The sequence below is a fragment of the Oenanthe melanoleuca genome, chromosome 1 (genome assembly GCF_029582105.1).
Source record: "Oenanthe melanoleuca isolate GR-GAL-2019-014 chromosome 1, OMel1.0, whole genome shotgun sequence".
In the NCBI taxonomy this organism is placed as follows: Eukaryota; Metazoa; Chordata; class Aves; order Passeriformes; family Muscicapidae; genus Oenanthe; species Oenanthe melanoleuca.
Window position 1 is genome coordinate 73,647,390 of NC_079333.1, and position 11,642 is coordinate 73,659,031.

General features: G+C 39.5%; 1 protein-coding gene across 1 annotated transcript in view; it reads left to right on the top strand.

The window, feature by feature from the left end:
• UBAC2 (UBA domain containing 2) overlaps positions 1-11,642 on the top strand; it is an 85,878-nt gene that overhangs the window by 26,745 nt on the left and 47,491 nt on the right. The gene's annotated exons all lie outside the window — the stretch shown is intronic.

Here is an 11,642-nt window from a genome sequence, read left to right on the forward strand (position 1 = left end):
TTGATGAAATCATCGCCCTTGAAATTCAGGTGTGTAACATGCCAGGGTCTTGGATTAGTACTTATCAAATGTGTTTTCTCTAAGGCAAGAAGTTTGCAGAATAAAAAGATATATATTAGATTCAGAGTTAAAAGCTAATTTCCATTACAAGTTGGTTCATTCCCAGTATAAGGTTCCATTTCTGAGGCTGTATGTGTCTGAAGGGCCTCTTGAAGTAGGTGCTTATCTTAAATGAAGTTGCCACTCTTCCTGATTCAGTAGAGTGCCTCACAAATGGCAGTTTGCCAGAGTAAGTGTCAAGATCCTTGAGCTCTGCTAGACAGCTCTCTTTAGATTCAGAAAGATTAGAAAAGGCTTGGCTGTCCCCCACAGAGGCATGAGTTTGCTTCCAGGTATCCCTGTCCAGGCCTGGAGGCTGGGGTGTGTAGCCTCACATCCCTCTCTGTGTGAGTACCTTCAGGGAGCCCCTTGGCAGCATGTCCAAATGTGATGCTTTGCTCATTGCTTGCCTTGCACACTGGCATGGTTTGAGAGAGAGAGACTGTACAGTGGTGGTAAAAGCAGTGCCCTTGGGATTATAGCCTATTGTCATCCTTACCAGGTATGTAGTCTCAGATTTCTATGGCCTGAACCAGGAACCTCCTCTGACATCTTTTGAGAATCAGAGACCTGTGTCTATAGTTTCCCTATCTATATATCAGCTAGGCAGCAGCTTCAGGCTAGGTGGTCCTTTTATCCATCCAGGTTCAGCTTACTCAAAGCTGACAGTACCATGGTGTATTACACAGGTGTGTATCCCTGCTTTGGTTAGGGATATCAGTCATTTGGTGGAACTGACTTTATGTGTTGACAAATTATTGAGTGGGATTTTGAGTGCTTAAGTTGGATGTGTCATGAGCAGGAAATCTGAGATGGTTTCTCAGGGCTGTTTTAAAAATGTTTTCCTCTGTTCTGCAGCCAGTCAGACATGTGGACACCTTTTCCAGTTTTCTGACGATACAGAGAGATTGGTCAGGATGTAGATGTGTTAGTTTTGATGACAGCATTCCATCTGAGAGGGAGCTTTTGTTCAGGACTATCTGAGCTAACAATGCAGTTGCACCACATCTACTTCTTTGCTTTCTGTCATGTTTTTCTGGCCTGTGGATAGCTTTTGGCCTTGGTAAAGTATGTCCACTAAATCCTTTAGTGAGAAACAGTCAAGAGGAAGCACTTACTCCCTTGCAGTTCATAAATGAGCTGATTTCCCATTGGTATGAGACAAAGTAAGTTTTTCAATTTTAAAACTTTGGTTCAGTTTTTTTACCTTTTTATTTCTGTGTCCTGTACACTTAAGAAAATGAAAAGGATAAATAAAGGGATACTCAGCAGTAATCTCTGTGCTTTTCTGTGGAGAGCTTTTCTATTTCTTGTCACCAGGGATTTTAGCAAGGGTTTGATGAGAGGTGGTTTTGTTTGTTTTGCCTTCACTAATAATCCTTTTTCTTAGTGAGATGTTTGATGCAGTCTTTCTTTACACTACAGCTCTTTGAGCCAGTGGTCACCAGCTTTTTTCACCCATTGATAGTGTTTTGGTTGTGTGTTCTGCCACAAGTTTGAAAGAAGACAGAAGCCTGAAACAGTAGAACATCCTGTGCTTTTCCTCTTTTCTTTTTTTAAGATTCTCCTCAGAATTCATCCCACATTCCTGTATCACTTGTCAGAAAATCAACCTGCTGGTGTTTCATTTAAGCCCTTCTTTTTTTAGAACTGGGGCATTTCTTTACTGCCTGGACATCAAGTACTTTTTTCTTTTTATATTTCTAAAGGTTGTTCAGGAGTGTTTCTTGCTTCTTCAGTGCAATAACTGTCTCTGTACAGACTGTTGTAGTAAACAGCAGAATGTGACGTGACAAGGAAGCTTGAGGCAAACACAAGGCTGGGGCCCCACAGTGGAATCACTATCTTCCTTCTTCAACTTTTTTTGGGCTGTGTTTAAGAGAAGTGAGTGTTTGCAATAATCCCAGTGAATGTTCCTGCAAATATTCATTCAAAGGAATAAAAGAACTTCTTACTTATAACTGGAGATAGAGATGTACTATCTGTATGCATATCTCTATCTTCACGTCTCTTTGTGTCCTCCCTCTGTGTGTCAGAAGTTTGAGATAAACAAATGGAAAAGATAGGATGTGTTCAACCAACAGGGGAGAAGGCAGGAGTCCATCTTTGTGGTATTAAACTGAAATATCTTTGTCCTTAAGTGCTTAAGTAATCCATTTCCAGACTGTGACTGATTTATCCTATTTAAAAAATTGTTAAAAAAATCTTGCACCAAATATGTAGAGAAGGGACTCATTAAAAGTAATTTCAATTTAATATAGGAGTGATTGTGAAGAGAGCTGAAAAAGTAAGGGGACAGGTCCAGAAAATGAGACCAAATGTATTTCAACTCGTGAGGGAAATAGGAAGATCTTAACATGTGGGGCAGAAGAGACAGAGCAATGATAGACAAAAAATACCCATATCAGATGCAAAGTGACACTTGGTCAGTGTTAGGGAGTCTGAGACACCTGAACTGAAGGCTCTGACTTGCATTCAACTGATGGAAAAGTGAATGCAACTCCTTTAAACCATAACCATGGTTCCCAGCCGTGTTCTCCACTCTTCTGCCAATGCCTTGCACAGGAGGCAGCAAGAACAAGCACATGTGGCTTGGTTTCACCTGCTGAAGGTGCAGTTTTGTAGCAGGGCTGAGTGGTTGAAGTGTAGGCTGCTGCTTACAGAGCAACCAATTGGCTCTCTCCTGTACTTTCCTATCTACCACTTGCAGCACGAGTCATCTGACTTCTTACAGGCAGTGGTTATCAAGAGATAATGTTTGAAAATAAAACATATATATACTTATGTTTTATCTGGGATCATTTCCCACCAGCTTAGATTTTTAAACCTGCTCACTTCTGGGGTGGATGCATACCAACACCAGAGCAAGGAAAGTGATGGAAACATATAGCTGGAAGGTAGAATAGGACTTTCTCTTTCCATTGCTCTGTACCACAAGGTTCACAGTTGATAACATCACTCCACCTTCGAGTGTCTGAGGTTAAGGCAAGCATTGCTGCAGAGTCAGTAACCCCTGACAGAGGATGAGGGTACATGAGGCAGAAGACCATAACCTCTAACCTGGGGTTCTCTGTGGTGTATCACAAGCCCCGATTTTAGTAATTGTAAGAAGAGTCATTATCATCCAAAAACTCTGCTGTATGCAAAGCTGTGCCATTCAGGATATCAGATATAATAACAAATGCATATTCAGGTGCTTTTTAAGTGGTGTCAAGATTTGCTGAGGATTTTGAGGGTGGTCTTGAAATGTGGCAGTGTTCCATTTTCACATTAATTAGGACACTTACCTCTGCCTTGCAGTTGGGATGTGAAGTCTATCTACTGCACCTCTCAGATCTGCATCTCTCAGATAGGCACGCTCATGTTCAGTAATAGTATTTAGAGGATGAAAGCAGTGGGAGGTAATTTGACAAAAAGTAAAAAAATTTTACCAATGATTGAATATGTCTGGAAGCAAGATGATACCTCTTTGAAGGGTTTCCCTGAATGAGCTGTGCTTTTAAAGTTCAGAGTATCGAGTAGCATTTGTAATTGCAGGCACTTAGCACTTTCACACTTACTGTTTAGTTGCTTCCCTTAAGTGGAAAGTACCAAGCATTGTTAGAGATCTGAGTACTAATTATTCCGATTGGAAACTGGTCTGCCCTGAAGCAGGATTAATCTCAGTGGTCAGTACTCTGTAAGCAGCTTATGAAGGTAAACATTACATGTGTCTCTGCCAACCTGGCTAAATAATGCCAGCTGTCTTAACTCTTTTTGAAGATAAATGAGCTGTAATTGGATTTCTGCACTGGATAATTTTGAACAAGGGCTATTAGAAGCAGTAGTTGTTATGAAGAAACTCCACAAAAGGCATATTATGATATTGCATCTCTCTGAGCGATTTGGTATCTGTTAAAATCAGAGTAGCAGATTAGAGAGAAATGTGCTTTGGTGAGGCAGTTTCGATATTTTTCTTGTTATGTGTGAGCAAACACATGGTGATGAAGTTTGGATTGAGTTGGCCAGAGGGGGGAATGCTGCTACTGAGAGTTGCACAATGTCCCAACATTGTGAGCTTATTTAAGAAAAAAAAAAAATTGAAGGGGGAAAGATAAATTGCTATCTTTTGTATTTCAACCTAAAAAATAAAAGCAAATAAAATATTCTGCAATAATATTCTTAAGAGAAAACTTGAAATTTCAGTCAGAAATTGTTTCTCCATACAGACAGTTTTTGTAAGAAGGAGGTTTATATAAAGAGTGGAAAATACTAGTTTGAAGAGAATTTTAACCACTCTGCTGGCAGACTTTGCTTTTTGAAAAATATTAAAAGCTTAAAACTGAAACCAAGTAGGGAGAGCAAATTGTGATATTTCATGTGAAATACTTGTGAAAGTACTTAATTTGTTTGGTGTTATATACCAAAGACCACCAAGTGGAAGTTTTTAGGAAGCACAGATAAGATTTTTCAAATAGGAAGATCTAAATTTTTGTATTTAGGCAGCTTTTTGTTTCACCAGTTTCTTTTGAACAAATAAAACAAAAGTTTATTTAGCTTCTGAGATGTTTGTGAATTTTTTTGACCCCAATATTTAAGCTCTTACATAGGAAGCATAGGAATCGTTAAAATTTTAGCCATTTTTTCCCTAATTTGTGTAGCATTAATTGGTGTTTTCATTTTTGTGTGTTTTTTACCATCCCCACACCATGAAAGATGGGATTTTTTTCAAATTCTTATTATAATTTCTTGTTTTCTTAAAACCACTGCTTGATTACAGTTTTTCTCAGAGGAAGCACTGCTTGGTTCTTTCTCACAGATTTTAAGATCACTCACTGTTTGGTTTTCCATGACTAGTAATTTGCTTATGTTTTTATTCCTTTTTTATTCCCCACAAAGCCTTATCATTAGTTTGTTTTTTCATTTTGCTCATAACAAAAATTAATTTATTTAAGTTTTTTAACTTAGTGGCTTTAGTCTTTTTGATAGAATACTCTTTAGAGAAAAAAAATTATAATGAATCCCTTATCCTCCTGGTATTCACAGTTGGAAAGGTGATAAATAAAATATGGAGAAAGTCTTTTGCACCAAGGAAAGTACTGGATCCTTGTAAGAAAGGCACAAGCACTTGCAAGGCAGATAGCTGTTCATTAATAGCCTATAAAAGCCGATAGCAAGTTATGAAATCCTACATCTTTTCCAGTGCTGAGAACAATGAGATGTTACAGCGCTGGCCGGGCCTCGGGTCAGGAGCAGCACACGGTGCAGATCCCATCTGTGGTGAGGCTCACCAACTCTGACATCACCTGTATGCCTCCAGGGTCTTCTCACAGTACAGATTGATCAAGCACTGACAGAACCCAGCAGGGAGTAAAGACATAGCTTTCAAGACCCCCTTGAGCAATATACATTCTTATATCATTAATAAAGTTGCAATCACAAAATTATTGCATATAATAATTCATATGAATGAGACATTACATTATACACATATGCTTAATTTTAAGTGTGCATTGACTACACATTGGGTAATTATGTACTGACTGTGCATATAGTGATTAATTATACTATTGATTAGGTGCAGCTTGTTTAAGTAGTGATCGTGTAGTACGCACAATACAGAGGCCTGCATCTCAGCTGGTTGTTACGTGGGTCACTGCCTCTTCACAAAATAGTCATCCATTGCTGTCTGCTACAGTAGGTAAGTCATTATTATAAGGTTATTTCTGTAACTGACAAGATTTTGGTTCAAAATACAGCTGATTTTATGTTTTCTTATCAATTGAAGAAGTATTGTTGTTCTTACTAAAGGTCATTTAACTAAAATAAAATTGTCTTTGTAATTCTGAGGTGCTCTGCAGTTCTTGGTGTGTCTTGCTGGTACACCCTGACATTCTTCCCAGGCCAGTGCTGGCAGCATCCTACGTATGGAGTAATCCTGCTGTGAGCAGGATTTTTATCATCAGATGAAATGGAGTATAAGTCATAGTTCTTAGTCTCTTAGACCTTTTTTTGGCACATTTACAAAGTTGAGTAACACTCCGAAAAGAGAGTAGCAAAACCTTTTTCTACTCGCGGGTCTGTGGCCAGTGATGCACACTTATTTCCTGTTTTTGTTTGGGACTAGAAAGTGGCACTTTGTGAAAGAGCATTAGAATCAGATTTCTGAGAATTTTTTTTTTTTTTTTTGGTGTTGTGAAGACCTTCTCTGGACTATATGAAAATGAGACTTCATCAATAGTTAAAATATATTATGGTACTAACTCTTTATTGATGTCTGTTCCAAAAATCTTTTTTGTGGTCGTTTTAAAATTACAAATCCAATCATTAACATTTTAATTTCATCAGGAATTTGCAAGCTGCAGCATAAGAAGCGCTGCAAGGGTATTATGATGGCAGTCGTGCTTGACTGCTTGAATAGAGACACTGAGCTGTACAGTTAAGTGCCTCCACACCACCAGCAGCCACACTATTAGGAAGGCAGGGCTGTAGCCAGAGGAATTAATTTTTCCAAGTTCAGCTTCCTCATGCAGTGAAGGAAATACAGAGAGACCTTTCGTGGAGGCAGTAGAACCAGTTCAGACATGAGGAGGCATTTGGCTGACCCTGCGCTCTCTCTCCATCTGCAATGGTCCTCAGCTGAGCCTGGCCTCTAGGTTTGCCAGCTGTGGGCAGCTCTCCCTGTGCTCTTGGGTGTGACCAAGGGCTTGGGATGTGGGTGCTGGCTGAGCAGCTGAGATGGTGCAGGAGAACAGCAAGGAGGGGCAGAGGTGCCCTGGCTGTACCTGGAGTTGTGAGCTGCTCATCTTGCAGTCACCCCTGGTGTTTGTAGTCATTAGTTTTGGTGCTGGCATCTATGTTAGAGCTTCTGTTCTAGCTTTTGGCTTAAAAGGAGTTAAAGTGCAAAACACCTTTGCTTAATGAAATTAGTACAATGTAATCTATTATGTCAGTAATTTCAGATGACTTGATTATCCTGGTAGCTACTCCTTGTGCACTTACTGGTTTGCCCCTATCTGAGTGAATGAACTGAGGTTCTGGTAGGTGTTCAGGCTGTTTTGAATAGCTGGCATTGAGAATACACTGTATTGATTTTTGAAAGACAAAAAAAATTGACAACCCAGAGTTGTCTTTATAGTCTGATAACTTGTGAGGAATCTTCAGCTGTTCCTTTTTGTCAAAAATGCCTCATTCATACAGCTGGCTGGAGAGCTTCATCTCTCCCTGTCCCACTGGGGGCAATAATCTGTCATTGTTACTTCTAAACAGAGTTGCTGTAACTTTCCATACTGCAGAGTTGTGTTACTAATACATCAAGTAGTTAGTCTCTTAATATTAGTAGCTGCCAATAAAATACTATCTGCCTTCTCTTCAGGCTGGTGAGTTGAGAATAATCAGTCTTCAGCATCTCTATATTTAAAGTAGGCTGTCTTGGAGTTAAAGTAACCACAACTTCCCTTGAAAGTTACATGCCACAGGAAGGATGAAACTGCTAAGCTTAGCTGATTAGAGGGAGGAACACAGCTCTCCTTTTGCATGGTATAAGACAATGCATACTTTTCTGGAGGGGATAGGATAACCACAATGTTACTGCCTTCCAACAGGTGCAAAACTTACTTTTTTTAGTTTAGCCCTTTGCACAACATCTGTCACAACTGAGGAAAACAAAAGAGGAAGAGGAGAAATTCATACTTTTGCAGTGAGGAAAAATGAATGCAGTTTTGTTAAAAGAAATCTATGCCATGTCTTGACCTTTCTTTTATTTTAGGAGGATGCTAATGACAGCATTTTGATAAGGGCATAAGTAGAGGACAAGACCAGAAGATTTTGAAGTTATGTAATTTGCTGGTTTTTCTGCAAGGCCATTGAGTTTCATGTTGCTTTCCTGTCTAACTTGGACCAATTTGCTAGTCGTAAAAGAATAAAAGCCACTGGGGATTGTTGCCCAGCCCTGGAAATACCAATTTCATCAGGGCTGTGTCAAATCAAGTTTGGAGTATCCCTAAGGACATATTTCCAGGGCTTTCTGTGCAGCCTTTCCTAATGTCTGACTATACTCATGATGAAAAAGTGCTTCTTAATGTTAAATTGTTCCTTGATGCAACTCTTGCCTGTTACTGGGTGTTACCATCTTTTCTGTATCCCTCCCCATTAGGCAGTTGCAGATAACAGTAACATCTCTCAGTCTGAATAATCTCACTTCCATCTGGCTCTTCTCTGGTAACTTGTGCTGAAGCCCCTTCCACATTTTGGTGGTGGTCTTCTGGGCTTGTTCCAGTATGCCAGATATCTTTCTTGTACTGGGAAACCCAAAACTTGGTACAGAATTCAAGGCATGATCTCACAAGTGCTGAACAGAGGGGAAAGATTCTTTTTGTATGCAATTTTGAACACAAACACATTTGACTATGAGGTCACAGTATTTACTCCTCTTTAACTTGTCCACCAGGAGCCCAGACTTTTTTGCCAATCTGCTTTCTCACCAGATCATGTCCAGCCTCCTCTATTGTGTGGGGTTATTGTAGCTCGGTTCTGCATTTGGCTTGCTGAGCTTCATGAGTTTCATGTGAGTCCATTTTTCCAACCCTTTAAGGTCCAGTTCTTCCTTATTTAGTGCCTTGGAGCAAGGTTATCCAAATTTGTAAGTCCTGTGGCAAGATCCTAGCTTAGAGAACCTTTATGCTTATATGGTAGGAAAAGTAGATCAGTATGCTGTTGATCTCGTGTGTATAGAGATACCCTGTTCTCTTCTGCCACACAGCTCAAACACAGCTGGATTTCTATTCTTTATTTACACTTGCCTTCTTTCCTTCCTTTAGAGTTTGAATGAAGTGGTGAATAGCTTTTATCTGGCTGTTCACAGGAGAGGAGACAAGATGACTTGAAGGAAGGGGGTTTGATGCAGGTCTGTAAAATAACAAGTACTGTGGGCAGGGTAAGTAGGGAGTCACCATGTTCACTCATTTTTGGTACTAGAAACAAGGGACTTCAGATGAAACTAACAGGTGTCACAAGTGAACAGAAATGGGTCCAGACACCATGGATAGTTATTCTGTGCAACTTCTTGCTGCAAAATGCTGCAGTCACAGACATTTTATTTGAGTTCAAAAAGAGACCAGACAGGCTGATGGAAGAAAACATTGATTGAGGACTGTCATGTGCAAAGATGAGCCATCTGCCTCAGGAAGTCCAAAGTTAGACATTGCAGGAAGCCAAGGGAGTGAGTATTCTGAGGGGAAAAAAATTGAGGAAATATATCTTAGCTTTTACTACACAAACAGTAATTCCCATTTTTCTTCAGAGAAGGGTTGCAGCTTGGCAGAGTTTTTTGTATTTATTTTGTACCACAGTCTTAGTCTTCGGGCTGCAGATTAGCCAAGACTATATTAGGAAATATTGTACTCAGATGAATTTGTTGTTTTTCAAATAATTCGTGTGTCTCTTGACACACTGGCTCTGTATTGAGCCAGCACAGTGGGATACTGCTGAATTCAAACCTTAGTTTATCTTCAGTTGTTCCCCTGCTCTGTACCACAGACATGGTGATAGAAGAGAGCAGAGTATGTCACTGCTTTTCAGTTCCTCCAAAAGTGGTCATATAAGGCAAAGCTTTTCTTCTCTTTCTCTTCAGCTGCATGCTATTTATTTTTACTACATTGCAGGCTGTCTCATCGTTTTATTAAAAATAAAAACTTTTAAATTTCAGAACAATGCCCCTCTTAAATGAAATATCTGTTTAAAAGAGCTCAAAAACGTCTTCTTTTTTTACACTAATGAGTTTGCTGATTTAAGAGGAGTCACTGTCAAGAACTGTGTTATTTGTGGTGGTATGTTTACAAATTCAGACAGTTGCTGTCACTGTCTTTTGCTAGATGACCATGCTGCTTACAGGTTCCTCATCTATATAGCTTTCAGAGCCACAGACCTCACAGTCAGACAGCAATCGCCTGGGAAATACCTGTCCTCTTCTGCTGGGACTGTAAACCACAGGAGACTGCCTTCTTTATCTCTACAGTTTCACTTAGTCTTTAATACCTGGAAGTCCAGGGCAGCTGAGGGTACTTGCACTATTGCTGTTTAGTTTTGTGTTCTTAGTGAAAGAAAATGCTCTTCTGCTGGAAGTGTGTGTTTCAGGATTTTTCACATGGTGCATCTTTACTTTGTCACCTGTTTGACAGTAGATATCTATCCAACTTTCTTTTCTGAACTTGGACAGAGGCAGCCAAAATGTAATTTGGCCACTGTCATGATTTTTACTTCCTATATGCTCTCCTAGGTAAGATTTGAGAGAGATGTCAGCAGTGGACAGGCAGTGTTAGTACTAGAACTGGGACTCCACATAGTTGGAGTCCTCTTAACAATCACTTAGCCTGACATTCCAAAGTGTAGAGATAGAAGATACTCTGTTGTCTTTTCAAGAACATGTGTTCTTCACCCTCCAAACAGAGACGCAGTTTTTCTGAAACACTCCAGTCATGTCCTCACAATGAGCAAGCTATTTGAACCTAGTGCTACTTGTCAGCTACTTTATTTGTATGTGAGAAACATGAAAGAGTCACAGGTCTATGTGAGCATTTAACAGCTTTTCACATAGAAAGGAACATTGCTTAGAGTGTATGAAAAGCTTTCCCCAAAGAAAAAGCTTATTTTTTCTTGCAAAGCTCACTCTACTTTGAGCTGCAAGTTGGATAAGGGCATCATGGAGAAGACCAGTTGTTTGAGAACAGCTGTAACTTTTCACTCTCACTGTTCTCATTTGGTCCCACACAGCAGGTTGTTGCAATCTCTCTGGTAATGGCTGCTAGCTCCATCCCACAGCTTGTACAAGGAACAGGACAGATGCTCTCTAAGTGTTTTACTTCAGTGCAGTGTCCCAAGCCAAGCCACTGCTGCTTTTGGCAGATGACAGAAAAGAGTCTCCTCATTGACACAAGTGTGCTTGAGCTGTGAGTGCATCCTGACAAGGAGAGAGGAGGAGCAGTGGCATCAGCTGCCACAGATGTGAATTGTCATTGTTCATCTGTTTGTCAGGAAACTGAGCTTAGCTTTTAAGGGTTTTTATTTTATTGGTTTCTTCAGCACTTGAGAAACATTTAAATAATGAGGAAAAAGTAGATTTTCCCAAACCTGTATCTAACTAGATTCATGCTAGAGCACTATTTTGATGTAAAGTTAGCTGTTCGGGAATGCTGATGTGATTTAGGAACAAAATCCGATATTGGAAATAACAGAATTGCTAATGTGATAAAATGGGGATAGAGAAAGATGTTCAGTAGAAATCTTCACTTTGTTTCCACTTAGAAGAGTGTAGTTACCTGCACTATGTGGTATTTTAATATATATTTAAGTTACTTTTTACAGGCAAATATAAAAAAGGCTTGTCTTTAAGATTTTATAAGCACAGTTAGATAAAATGCATACTAAAAAACAAAAAAAAAGCCTAGACATTGGTAGAATAAAATAAGCTTGTACTGGTAAGATGTTAACAATACATATATGTTATTTCTGCTACTTCTAGGTATTCATGAGTGATCTGTCTGTGGTTTTATCTGGTTACCATTTGC